Here is a 12,587-nt window from a genome sequence, read left to right as displayed (position 1 = left end):
CCGTCAACAACATTGTCGATCAAACAACAATCATGCAGCAATCATAGAATCAAATCATCAACCAATCCAAATCATCATCTATGTGTCATGTAAACATAATTATCATTTGGTTCAACAATCTAACATACATCTATACGCATATCATCCAGTTGCTTAGCATAACGTATTACATAATCGAACACTATTGACATGCTAATCTGTTTTCGAAATCTAATCAAATCAATATCATTCAACCCATTCAATACTATGCATTCGATCCTATCAATCTAGATCAACATGTATTTCGTATGCAGTTACATAATAAATTAATCATGTATGATGAAATCAAGAACAAAACACGTAAATCACTAACCGAAGTTAAGAATGAACAGCACAAGAGATTTGGCTTCGGATGTTGAGGGTTTGCCGTCGCACTCACACACAAAGGAGCTAGGGTTTTTCTTAGGAAATCCTTATCAGTTTACATGCATTCCCATATTTAAACGTATCACAGAAATGGGCCAAGCCCATCAGAAAAGGCTGGGCCGAAAGATGTCGAAGGATATGTTTCGTGCTCGAAGGATGAAGTCCTTGGTCGAATGATATGTTTCGAGAATCTTTAATTCGAAGGTTGATCCTTCGGATCGGAAGTTATCTTTCGTGGTCCTTCGAATCCTTCGAACTGTATGTCAGGTTTCGTGATCTAGACTAAGTGTTTTAATGATAATTCTAATATTAATTCTAATATTATTTTCTACCACAACAAGTAATCACATATAGGCAAAACAACAATACGTTTCATTAAAACACCACGCGTACAATTCAAGTTCACAACCCAAGCAACTAAGCAGTCAAAGTCAACGCGCATTTAATGCGAAAGCGAAAGTCAGAAACTCGAGTTGTCACATATAATACGTTATGCTAATCGACTGGATGATATATGTATATATGTTAGATAGTTGAACCGAATGATGATTATGTTTACATGACATATAGATGATGATTCGGATTGGTTGATGATTGATTCTGTAACCGTTAAATGATTTCTGGGAATGATAGTAACTGTCGTAGATGATCCTTGTGCCTTCTGTGTAACGTAACTGATGAAATGTGCTTGTTAATCGATAACATGATAGGATGGATTAGGGTTTTGTGGTAACTGTCTATGAATGAAAACTGTTGTGACCGAAAGATACTTGCTACTCGAAACATAGCTGTTGTGACCGAATGATGCTTGTCCTTCGAACCATAGTAGTGTTGACCGAAGGATAGCATTGACCGAACCATAGTAGTGTTGACCGAAGGATAGCTTTGACCGAAAGATAGTGTGTTGACCGAAACATAATCTGTGTGTCGAAGGATAACTATGTCGAAACATAGCTGATGTGTCGAAAGATAACCATGAATCGTAAGATGATAACTGTGTATCGAAAGACGTGTCGAAACATAATTGTGATAGTTGTGATAATTGTTAGAACGAAGGATGAGCAATGTATCGAAGGATGGGTAATGTGAATCGAATGATAGTTAATGATTAAATGTGAAATGATACGTGATGTGCCGATATTGCAAACTGACTGTTATGTGAACATTAAATTGCATGCGTATCATTGTGAACATGAACTGATTTGTTATACGTGCATACAATAGGACGTGATTAATTACTTGTGAGTGCATAACCTAGCATACCGAGCAAACCAAGGTGAGTTCACACTCCTACTAAGGCATGGGATTCCCGGGTCGTGGGAATGGGTTAAAGGTTTCAATTGACTAATAACGTACAAAAGCTTTTCCTAGACTATCACCTATCATAGTCCTCGGATAACAGGACGGTTCCGTAGGTTGGGATAACACCTACGTGGTTCCGTAGGTTGGATAACACCTACGTGGTCATATGCCATTACTATCCTCGATACAAAGGATACGCACGTAAAACCTACGTGTACGCATTACTTACTTCTTCCGTAGGTTGGGATAACACCTACGTGGTCATATTTTCAATTACGCTATACGCGCTTCTGTTCTCGGACGAAGAACAGGGATAATTCGAATAGTCTAGTGGTCACATAACATGGGAAGCCCCCACTTGTATAACTTACTATTGGCCCTGTAGAGCCACCCGTTACTTACTGTTACGCATTTACTTACTGTGAACTCGCTCAACTAGTTTGTTGATCATTCTGTTACATGCCTTGCAGATCGTTAGGTACTGGGAGCTTGCACTGGAGAAGCGGGTCGTTGTGGGCAGGAATCGTGGTTTCTACGTTGAACTATTATGACATTAAAAACTATTAACTATTGTTGATTTATTTACTATGCTTCCGCTACACTTTGAAACTATGGTTATGTTTTGAACACCTATCGTATTGATTGGATGGTTTACATTTATTTTACTTAATATTAATTACATGTTCAATATGATTGGTGGCTTGATCCTGGTCAGTCACGCTCCCAAGCGGTGATACTCCGCGTGTGGATTTTGGGGGTTGTGACATAAACTAAGCTAAATCGGGTCAGAACTGAAAGTCAAAGCAAAAGTCAACTTTTGCGACTTTCGGTTCCGAACCGAGCCTATACTTAGAATTGTCGGGTTGAATCATGCTTAGGCATGTTCAACTAATATTTACCAAGTTATTAAAGTGAGAAAACTGATTTTATGACATTTATATTAATAGCTATGTATTTTATTTAAAACTAACCCGTTTGACTTTTATTTGACCCGACAATTAAATTAAGTAAACGTGGTAATTAGGAGGTGCCCTTTTTGGGGTTAAACACCTACCTAATTACGGTCACGTAGCCATGTTCGTTGCGAACAATGACTCAACCGATTAAAAGTCAAAGCGTTTATCGAAAACGCTTGACTTTCGGTTATAACCGCTAAAATTAAACTAAGCACGAAAGGACACTTACAAAAGGTACAAGCAAGGAGGGAATTGATCTTGGATGTTCAGGTATGAAGCACAAGGGCCCCAACTTAGAACAATTAGATCAAGGTGTGAAATGGGAGCAAGATCAAGGTGGGTATTTATAGGATTTTGAGAACGTTAGGATCGTTTCTCGTAACCCGTGCTTCAATCTTGGCCCTCCATGTGTGCCCAAGGTTTCTAAATACAATGGGTGTTGAAAACCAGCTCATGGAATTGAGAATTTTACCTAAAAGCCCTTGAAAAATGACAAAAATGCTGAAAATATGAATCTGCCCAGACCTGGGTGTAGGCTACGCTGCAGGGGGCGTAGCCTACGGCCTGCACAGCTCAAACAATCTTTCAAAAGTGCAGTTTTGGTACCTGGTTGCATAATAATGTGTTTCTGACACATCTAAGGCCTGTTAACCTCATTTCAAGGCTCTAACATGATGCCTAAACATAGGGGACATAAAACATGCTCAAAAACATGCCGGATGTCGGTTCGTTTGGCCGTACGGTCACGTTGTTCGTCTAATTACGACGAAACACGGACGGACGCCAAAAACGATCCAAACTACGCGACGAATGGAATTTAATCAAGCCATACACAAAAATAAAATATTTTAGTGCTTACATAAATTTTTGGGTGTCCGGGGATATTCAGAATGCGAGATATGCGCAAAAGTGCAAACTTGTGCACTTTTTGACACTTTTAGTCCCTGTATGACATAAAAGTTTATTTTTGCGCACCAAACCCCTCTAAGCCTATATCTAAGCTATATAAAGGATAAATAGGGTATTTTTAACTTATGGTCATATTCCGGAAGGTCCGATTCTATACGAATCGACATACTTTTGCAGTTTGACGCAATTAGTCCCTTAATTGCGCAAAGGAGCGCGAAATGCCGTTTAATGATATTTAAGCCTTCCATGGCCCATAATAATCATTCCCAAGCATATGTTTAAATATTACCACGCTCCCGTTTGCTTAAATGGTCACCGAATGGCGTAGATTCAAAAGTTGGCGCTTTAGGCCCCTCTATTGCGCAAACTTGCGCATCTCATCATTTATTAGCATTGAAGCCTCATCTAATCCATATTAGGAATTCTTGAAAGTATTATTAAACATCATGATGCTTCGGGTTCGCTAAAAGGTCATTCAGAGGTATAATTAAACATATTGACACTTTTAGTCCCTTTAACTTGCAATGTTGCGCGTAACTTTACTTATATGCATAAAAACCTTAGATGGCCAATAGTTGGCATTCCTGAGAGTATAATTAATTATTATGAAGCTCCCGGTTTGTTAAAAGTTCACTCAGAGGTAAGAATTAACATGTTGACGCTTTTAACCCTTTATTGCGCAAACTTTCAATTAATTACGCAAACGGCTACACTTGATCGACAAGTGGCTCACTTGTGAATATAATCATCGTGAGAGGTTATCTAGAAACTTATCTTAGGTATGCTAACATGTCCAATCCTTTCATAATCAAAGTTTTCGATTTTTCAAAAAATTAGTCCCTTAAATTCAACATTGGACTTTATTAGGGTTTATTACACGTGTCAATACTTCATTGGACGTGATTTACGAGGTGTTACATCCTCACCCCCTTAAAAGAAATCTCGACCTCGAGATTTGCTAAATGCTAGAAGTTCTTTTTGTCGCATAATGGACTTAACTTCTATAGCCTACCTGGAGTCTTTCCAAGCTCCCAAGATGACCTCTATAATAGGTACATGTATCCTTTTCGTAGCTTCTTAACCTGTCGATCCTCAATCGATACAGGTTCCTCATCATATCATAAATCTGCATATCACTATGTGATAATGCTTCTCTATATATTGGGGAAACATATCCTTAAATCCTTAATGTGTAATGTATTGCGAGATCCGCCAAGCTCCTTAAGTAGGTTTGATTCTATAAGCTATTTGATCTTGATACATTCAATTCCTTCGAATGATTTCATATATTCAGAGTTTAACTAGCCTGATAATTAACAGATTTGCACACCTTTCCATGGTGATATCTTTTGTTGAACCTTATTCCTTAACAAGAACTTAGGAGGTTTGCTATTTCCATTAATCTTGATTTTCTGCCAAAAAAAATGGCCACTTACAGATGGTTATAGATTTATTTGATCTTATTCGTTGTTTCCAAGGCAATTTTCAGATCCTGATAATTGGACTTACCAATCTTTTATCTAACAATCATTGTTGAACTTTCCATTTATACAAGGTTTCCAAAGGAGCAGCCTTGATACTTATATAACAACTATTACAAAAAGCTTATCTTAAGGTGAGATGGTAATTCCAACCACTGCTTAAAACTAATCTTAAGGAATAGCTAATCCTTTCAGTTAATCGAACAAATCGACGATCCTGGGCAACTGATGGCAATTCTTAATTGTTGCCTAATTAGGGTTGCGGTAATCAATGCATAAGCAAAAAGAACCGTCTTTCTTAATTAACTATAACGAATTCTCAGAATATTGAGTTAGTTTATACGAATCCTTTATTTTAAAACTTACTTAATCAGGGTTTCGATTCTTCCAATGATGGTACTAGCCGTCTTGGAGATTTCATACTAATACAACCCTAAATGGGATATAAATCTTAACTCTACCGGCCTCTCAGGAGGTAAACAGGGTAATCTTAGGAGAAGATAATTAAGATACAAGGAGGCTGCAGAGATTTTCCAAATCTCAGGCCTCAGTTCATCCATCATTGCTTGTGTCAAATAAGTGACACATTTATGTTACAAGTCCACGAATTCCTTATTCGGGAACATTTACTTGGACAATTCCATTATGGATATCTTCTTTCAATACCATTAGTTGATTTTAGTACCATATGACCATCGGGATATCTTTGTGGTCCCATGCATTAAACCTCCATACTGATCAGGCATGGAAGCAATCTATGGAACATATTAAGATACATCAATCCTCATATGGCGCTTTTATCATACTGTCTGGTATTCGTAATCGATAGAGATTAAAGAGATATCAACTATATGTGCTGACGCACTTCCTCTAAAGAGAGGATACTTCTAGAATTCTGCAATTGGAAGTTTCTGACAGTAACAGAAGGAATGGTTCTTATGATTTCGCTTGTAAGTTTTACCTTACACTTAATATCTTGGGTTCTTACGGGAAAATTTCTAAAAGTTTGCTAAGCTTATGGTCTTATGAGAGACTTAGCAGCACCTGAAACCAAACGTAACTCCTAGCAATAAAGTTACAATAAAGGGTGTATCTGGTGTCATTATTAATGAGAACTGTCTCTAATCATACATCAGGAGGGTTAAGCGCCTCCATTCTTAATCCTTTTAACTTAGCTAAAAAAAAATCCTTGACAAATTTTAGGGCAGCCTCAGCTTTGACTGGTTATTTCTTAAACTATAAAACGTAAGCAGCTGAGGTAGATCCATAATGGATTTATAATGAGCAGGCTTTGAAACCTTAATGTGCCCTCTTATTGCCGATACTAACCACCAACAATTGCTTGCATTTAAGCTTAGATTTTGGGTAATTGGTATAGGGTACTATCTCAGACAATGAATCAACATTTGTAACCTACTGTCGACATCCTAGAACTTTTTTGGCGAGAGTCAGAAATTTCTTATTCCATCTTTTTCCATTTCGATGCGAAAAATAGGTCTTTCTAATAGGGTCCTTAAAAACTTGGACCATCCCGTAATGTATAAGAGGATCTTTCTTGTGGACTTCATTAATGTCCTTACTAATTAAGGGCATTGCCATCGAATGACTGTGATGCATACCTCACCATGCCCTTTTCAGCGTAACCACTGATACACCTAATGGTTTCTACTTCATCCAATAATTTCCTGCAATCGATGGTCCCTTTTTACTATTGAAGTCTCTCGACTTCCAAGAGACGAAGTACTTTTAAGTACATCCAAAAATAATGGGCTCCTTGCCATATTTGCTTTTGCTGGGTTTATTCTTCGTATTTGAAGCATGAATAAAGCTCTCCTCATGAGCAGCGACATGTGTTTTAGAGCAAACAACACTTGGCTTCTTGAACCTTTTCATGAATTTTCTTATAGCCTTTCTAACAGCTGCGTTATTCACAGTTTTGGCGATTAACTCCCTTAATATTGAGGTTCATATTTGATGCACCATTAACATTTGTCGCCTTTCTAGCATTGTGTCTGCTGTTTGTCTTTTCTGAGTTTCCATACTCGAAGCTTTGGTATTAATTATCAAATTCAGCAGATACATGGCAATCCATACCATATGTCTCCTTGAATTTGTCAAAAGCTTATCATAAGGAGTGTTGATAACTTCTTGCTTCTTATCTCCCACAATATGGGCTTGATCTTTAAGATGAACAATTCATTCCTACCACTCATGAGCAGCGACATGTGTTTTAGAGCAAACAACACTTGGCTTCTTGAACCTTTTCATGAATTTTCTTATAGCCTTTCTAACAGCTGTGTTATTCACAGTTTTGGCGATTAACTCCCTTAACATTGAGGTTCATATTTGATGCACCATTAACATTTGTCGCCTTTCTAGCATTGCGTCTGCTGTTTGTCTTTTCTGAGTTTCCATACTCGAAGCTTTGGTATTAATTATCAAATTCAGCAGATACATGGCAATCCATACCATATGTCTCCTTGAATTTGTCAAAAGCTTATCATAAGGAGTGTTGATAACTTCTTGCTTCTTATCTCCCACAATATGGGCTTGATCTTTAAGATGATCAATTCATTCCTACCACTATATCGAGTCCCTCTTATATTAACGGAAACAAGGATGACGGATAAGAATGATTCCTAGTGGATATAAAACATCCATCTAATATTGCTAAAGCAGTCTCTAAGGTATTATCAGTCAATTCTACTTTATACTTAACGCTTAGAGTTTTAACAGGCAGATTTAATGATTTACCAAATCCATCGTCTATGAAAGACTTATCTGAACCTGAATCAATAATACTCTAGCATGAGCGTTATTGACAAAGAAAATACCTATTGTGACATTGTCATCCTGACTAGCCTCTTGAGCATCCCTTTGAGAGCTTCCAGCTTGGGTCTTCTTAGCCCTGCTAGGCTTCTTGGTTTTATTTGGGCAATTAGTCCTGATATGCCCCTTCTCGTTGCAACCATAACAGGTCGCATCTTCCAACTTCTTGCAATCCAAGGTCTTGTGGCCCTTGGTCTTGCAAATCCCACATAATTTAGCACGTGGGTCTATCGTGCATTTTCCAAAATGTTGCTTTCTGCAGTTACTGCATTTGGGTTTTGCCTCCTTTGGCTTGGATTGGTTTGAACCGGCCTTACCCTTTTTGCAACCTTTATTTTGGGTATTATTGCACTTTCGCTTATGATCCTTTAATACACGGTCCACGGCTTCGTTTCCGGCTGTATCTATCATAGCCTGTAATTCGGAGCCTGCTAAGTTCAATCTTGTATCATCATTCTGATCGACTTGATGATTGCACGCTTTAGAGGGGTCAGCCATGAAGAAGCTTTGAAGGCTACAAACCTAGTAGTAATAATTGGCTTAATTATATAGGGAATTGTCGAGTTTGATGATTAAATAGCCATCGTGCAAATAAACCATATAGGCCAATAGATAGTATTAAATTTATTTGATTATGTTTTGCCTAGGTTTTTAAATAAACCATCTTAGGCGTTTAAACGGAATGTAATCCTTCATATTTATTAGACAGGGAACATCAGTCACAACTGTCAATGTCGTACTGACATTTTATATAGCACAAAGGCTTGTTCCAAAGGACTTTTTGATGGCGCAGAGGCCTTGTCACTAGGGAACTCTTTTTTTTCTTTTTCTTTTTTTTAACATAATCAATGATTCCTTTGGATCGGAAAATTTCACAGTTCTTTGTTTGACCAGAAGTTATGAAATAAAACTATCTTTTTCATGTATACATCTTTGCTCAAAGGCATACATTTCAAATGAATGTTTTGATGTATTCATCATGTTCGACGTTTATTAGCCATGATTTCTATTGATCATTTAGGCTAAATAAGGGGTTTGGAAGATTTCTAATATAAGGATGACAAGTGTGATTTCATCGCATCACCCATTGTCAGGAGTGTTAAAATGCTTTCAGATGTTAACAAGGATCTGAATCTCTTTTAAACAGGTTTTTCCATCATAGCTAGGTCTTTAATGACATTCAAGCTAGGTTATACCATTTGAGACTCTTTTTAATATAAATACTGGCAGGAAAGGAAGGATATTTATTTTATTCAGTATTTATAATTATCCTAAATTTAATTGAAATATAACTATGGCACAAAGGGCTAAGTCACGTGGACAGATTTAATTTATAACCCAGGATTTTACAGTATCCAGGTATTTAGGTTTGAACCACAGTTCATCACCTTTTATTAACAGGGAGTCGTAAGCTACCACTGTCTTTAGTCCCAGAGGACATTTAGTTATTGCCCGTAGGCACTTCGTCCTTAAGGGGCGGTTATATAATTAAGGGAATTTAAATTAACCCTTATAAAGGATGGCCTGTGTGACTTTAACGATTCACAGTTTGCCAAGAATGTTAACATACTTACAGATGGTAACATGGATTGGAATCCTTTAGATAGGTTTTACCGTCTTGGCCATATCTGCAGTGATACATAGGCTAGGTTTTACCTTTAGGATTATTCTAATAATTAACGCAGAACAACCCTAATTTGAGATGTTAAATTGGATCTGAATCAAATTGAGGAACTACCATCTTAGCCTCTTAAAATGACACATAAGCTAGGTCTTGTCCTTTTTAGATTTTTGCCATTTCATAATAATGGTAGATCAAAAAAAAAACATTAATTTATTTCATATACTATATTCATATATAATGATATAAATGAAATTTAAACAAAACATCCCAATGATTTTTAAAAGAGGTACATAATTGCCCTAAGCGGGACTTGAAAGAAAAGATGTTGTCCATAAAGGGACTGAAAGATAAAAATGCCCTTATAAGGACTTACTAAGGAAACGAACTTCAGCAAAAGGAGTCTCTTCTTTATTTATTTCTGAATGCTTTCTCCTTGGTTGCACGTTAATCCTAGTCGCAGTACGAAGCTCGGCCTTCCCTAGGCTTCTAATGGGGAGAATTTCCATTACGGCTTCTTTGATTGGCGACATATAATAATATATAGAAATGAAGGCATTAATTCTCTGAATAGAGATGGGAGTATTCCTATGTTAAGTCTAGACTCGGAGGGTCAAGGAATGTGCTACTGTGTAACTGAGATTAAACACAAAAGGCTAGTGTTTAATTCACTCAGTGTTGGCTCAGATACCAACCTGTCACACCCCCATTTTCCACGTGTCACCGGTGGGGAGTATCGTGACGTAGTTGGTATCATCATAGTCAAACAACACAATTTAAAATGCTCAGCGGAAGCAAAAGATGAATATATTACAACCCGATATCAAGTAATATCAAAGTATTACAAACGGAAAGTAAAGGATCCACAGGCGGATCAAAGATATATGAAACATTGTTCAACAGACTTTAGGCATCTAAGCTTGCGAGACTCTTTATTGATGCTAGGAGTAGCCAGCCTATTCCGATTAGCACCTGCACTTAGCCTTTTTGGAAAATACGTCAGTTTTCACTGGTAAATACAATTTAACTGACTCATTTTGAAAATGTTTTAAAAGTTGATTTGAATGCACATGGCACAAAACTTTTTATAACTTGGGATAATTAATCAATTTTAAACTTGTAAAAGAATTACATGATTGTTATGCGTTCAGTCGTCCGGTTCGTGCCGGGTTTAAGATTAATAGACACACCACATAGTATAAAATCGCAGCGGGAAACCAACGGTTATACCTTAATAAATATGGACACATTGTCGGGTGTACGCCTACACCCGCGTGTCAAGGTCGTGGCCATTTCATGAATGATGCCAAGGATATCCAGGACATGGTCATTAAACTCCCAAAGGCGTAAAACAAACAAAACCAATTTTTAAACGGGTCACATTGATAATACCCAACTACTAATGAGTAGGGGTCAATTGCCCGACCAAGCGGTATTTTATATACCGTACCCCAAGCCTGTATAAGGGAAAATAAGTTAAAAGTATTTACCTGAGCAAATTTATAAAATTTATCCTAGCCGTATACCACCAAGCAAGTACAGATAGCTTTTACTGGGCTCCTAAATCTGGAACGAAGGTTTTTAATAACCTATTAGATTCCTAACGGGTCTTAATTAAGCATATGCTTAGACCGGTTAGTTTTAAAGGAGGATACGGTTCAAAACGCATGATTAAGCGAGAACCAGATTAGAATGTGATTTAGACCCGACAAGCTTGTATACTTGTGTCATTAGGGTAAACTAAACACATTCTGGATTTTGAGATAAAAATGATAAGGTTTGACCCGTTTCGGCTAATTTATGCAAACTAGTTACATAAGCCGATCCGAACGCGAAAAGTGCGTAACGGGTAACCAAAGGAATCATGAACAGGTTTCCTAAGTTAATATGCCTTAAATATGTTGTGATATCAGTAGGATATCTTCTGTTATGCCCAAAACGAGTTTAAGACCAATTTATGCCCCGCAGGGGTATTTTGGTAATTTTAAATGTTATAAAAGAGGTTTAATATAAATCTGAGTTTAAAACTTTTCCTTACTGTTAAAATATAAAAATTTACTGAATATATCAGTAGGCATCAACCATTATATGTTTAAATTAGTTTTGATACATACTATGCGTTAAAAACGCCTAAAAGGTGATTTGGAGCCATTTCCGGGTTTTCAAAGGAAAGCTGAAATTTTTATTACTCCAGAAGGCTCAAAATAATTAATTTATCATATTAGATCAGTAGAAAAAGGTTTGATATCAAAAAATTTGTAAAACTCATTTTATAGCCCAAAAGGGACAAAACCGACAACTACCGATTCAAGCTTAGAACCCTATGTTATGCTCAGCCTAAAATTAAATAAAAATATTCAAAAATCCCAAAATATTATTTTATATCAGTAGGTAAAAGTTTGGTATTAAAAATTGGGTTTAGATAGGCTATACGCTAATTATGCCGTTTAATTAATAAAAAGCTTTTCATTTACGCTAATGAGCATAACTCCTAATCTAGACCTCAAACTGATGTCAAATTTTAGGGACAAGTTTATAAATCAGCAATAAAGATTATTGTTCTTTCACATTTTCAAATTTCTCGTTTTAAGGTCAAAAGGCATAACGGTTAACATTTAGGCATTTGACGGAAACATGCATGAACTAGGATTTCTATGGAACCAAGTTGTATAACCTTGGAGGGTTATACTAACTTATAATATGGTCCTAATGGAATCCTAAGGCATATATATAAACTAAGCTAAATCGGGTCAGAACTGAAAGTCAAAGCAAAAGTCAACTTTTGCGACTTTCGGTTCCGAACCGAGCCTATACTTAGAATTGTCGGGTTGAATCATGCTTAGGCATGTTCAACTAATATTTACCAAGTTATTAAAGTGAGAAAACTGATTTTATGACATTTATATTAATAGCTATGTATTTTATTTAAAACTAACCCGTTTGACTTTTATTTGACCCGACAATTAAACTAAGTAAACGTGGTAATTAGGAGGTGCCCTTTTTGGGGTTAAACACCTACCTAATTACGGTCACGTATCCGTGTTCGATGCGAACAATGACTCAACCGATTAAAAGTCAAAGCGT

Source organism: Helianthus annuus, chromosome 14 (genome assembly GCF_002127325.2).
Source record: "Helianthus annuus cultivar XRQ/B chromosome 14, HanXRQr2.0-SUNRISE, whole genome shotgun sequence".
NCBI lineage: Eukaryota > Viridiplantae > Streptophyta > Magnoliopsida > Asterales > Asteraceae > Helianthus > Helianthus annuus.
This window is presented reverse-complemented; position numbering follows the sequence as displayed.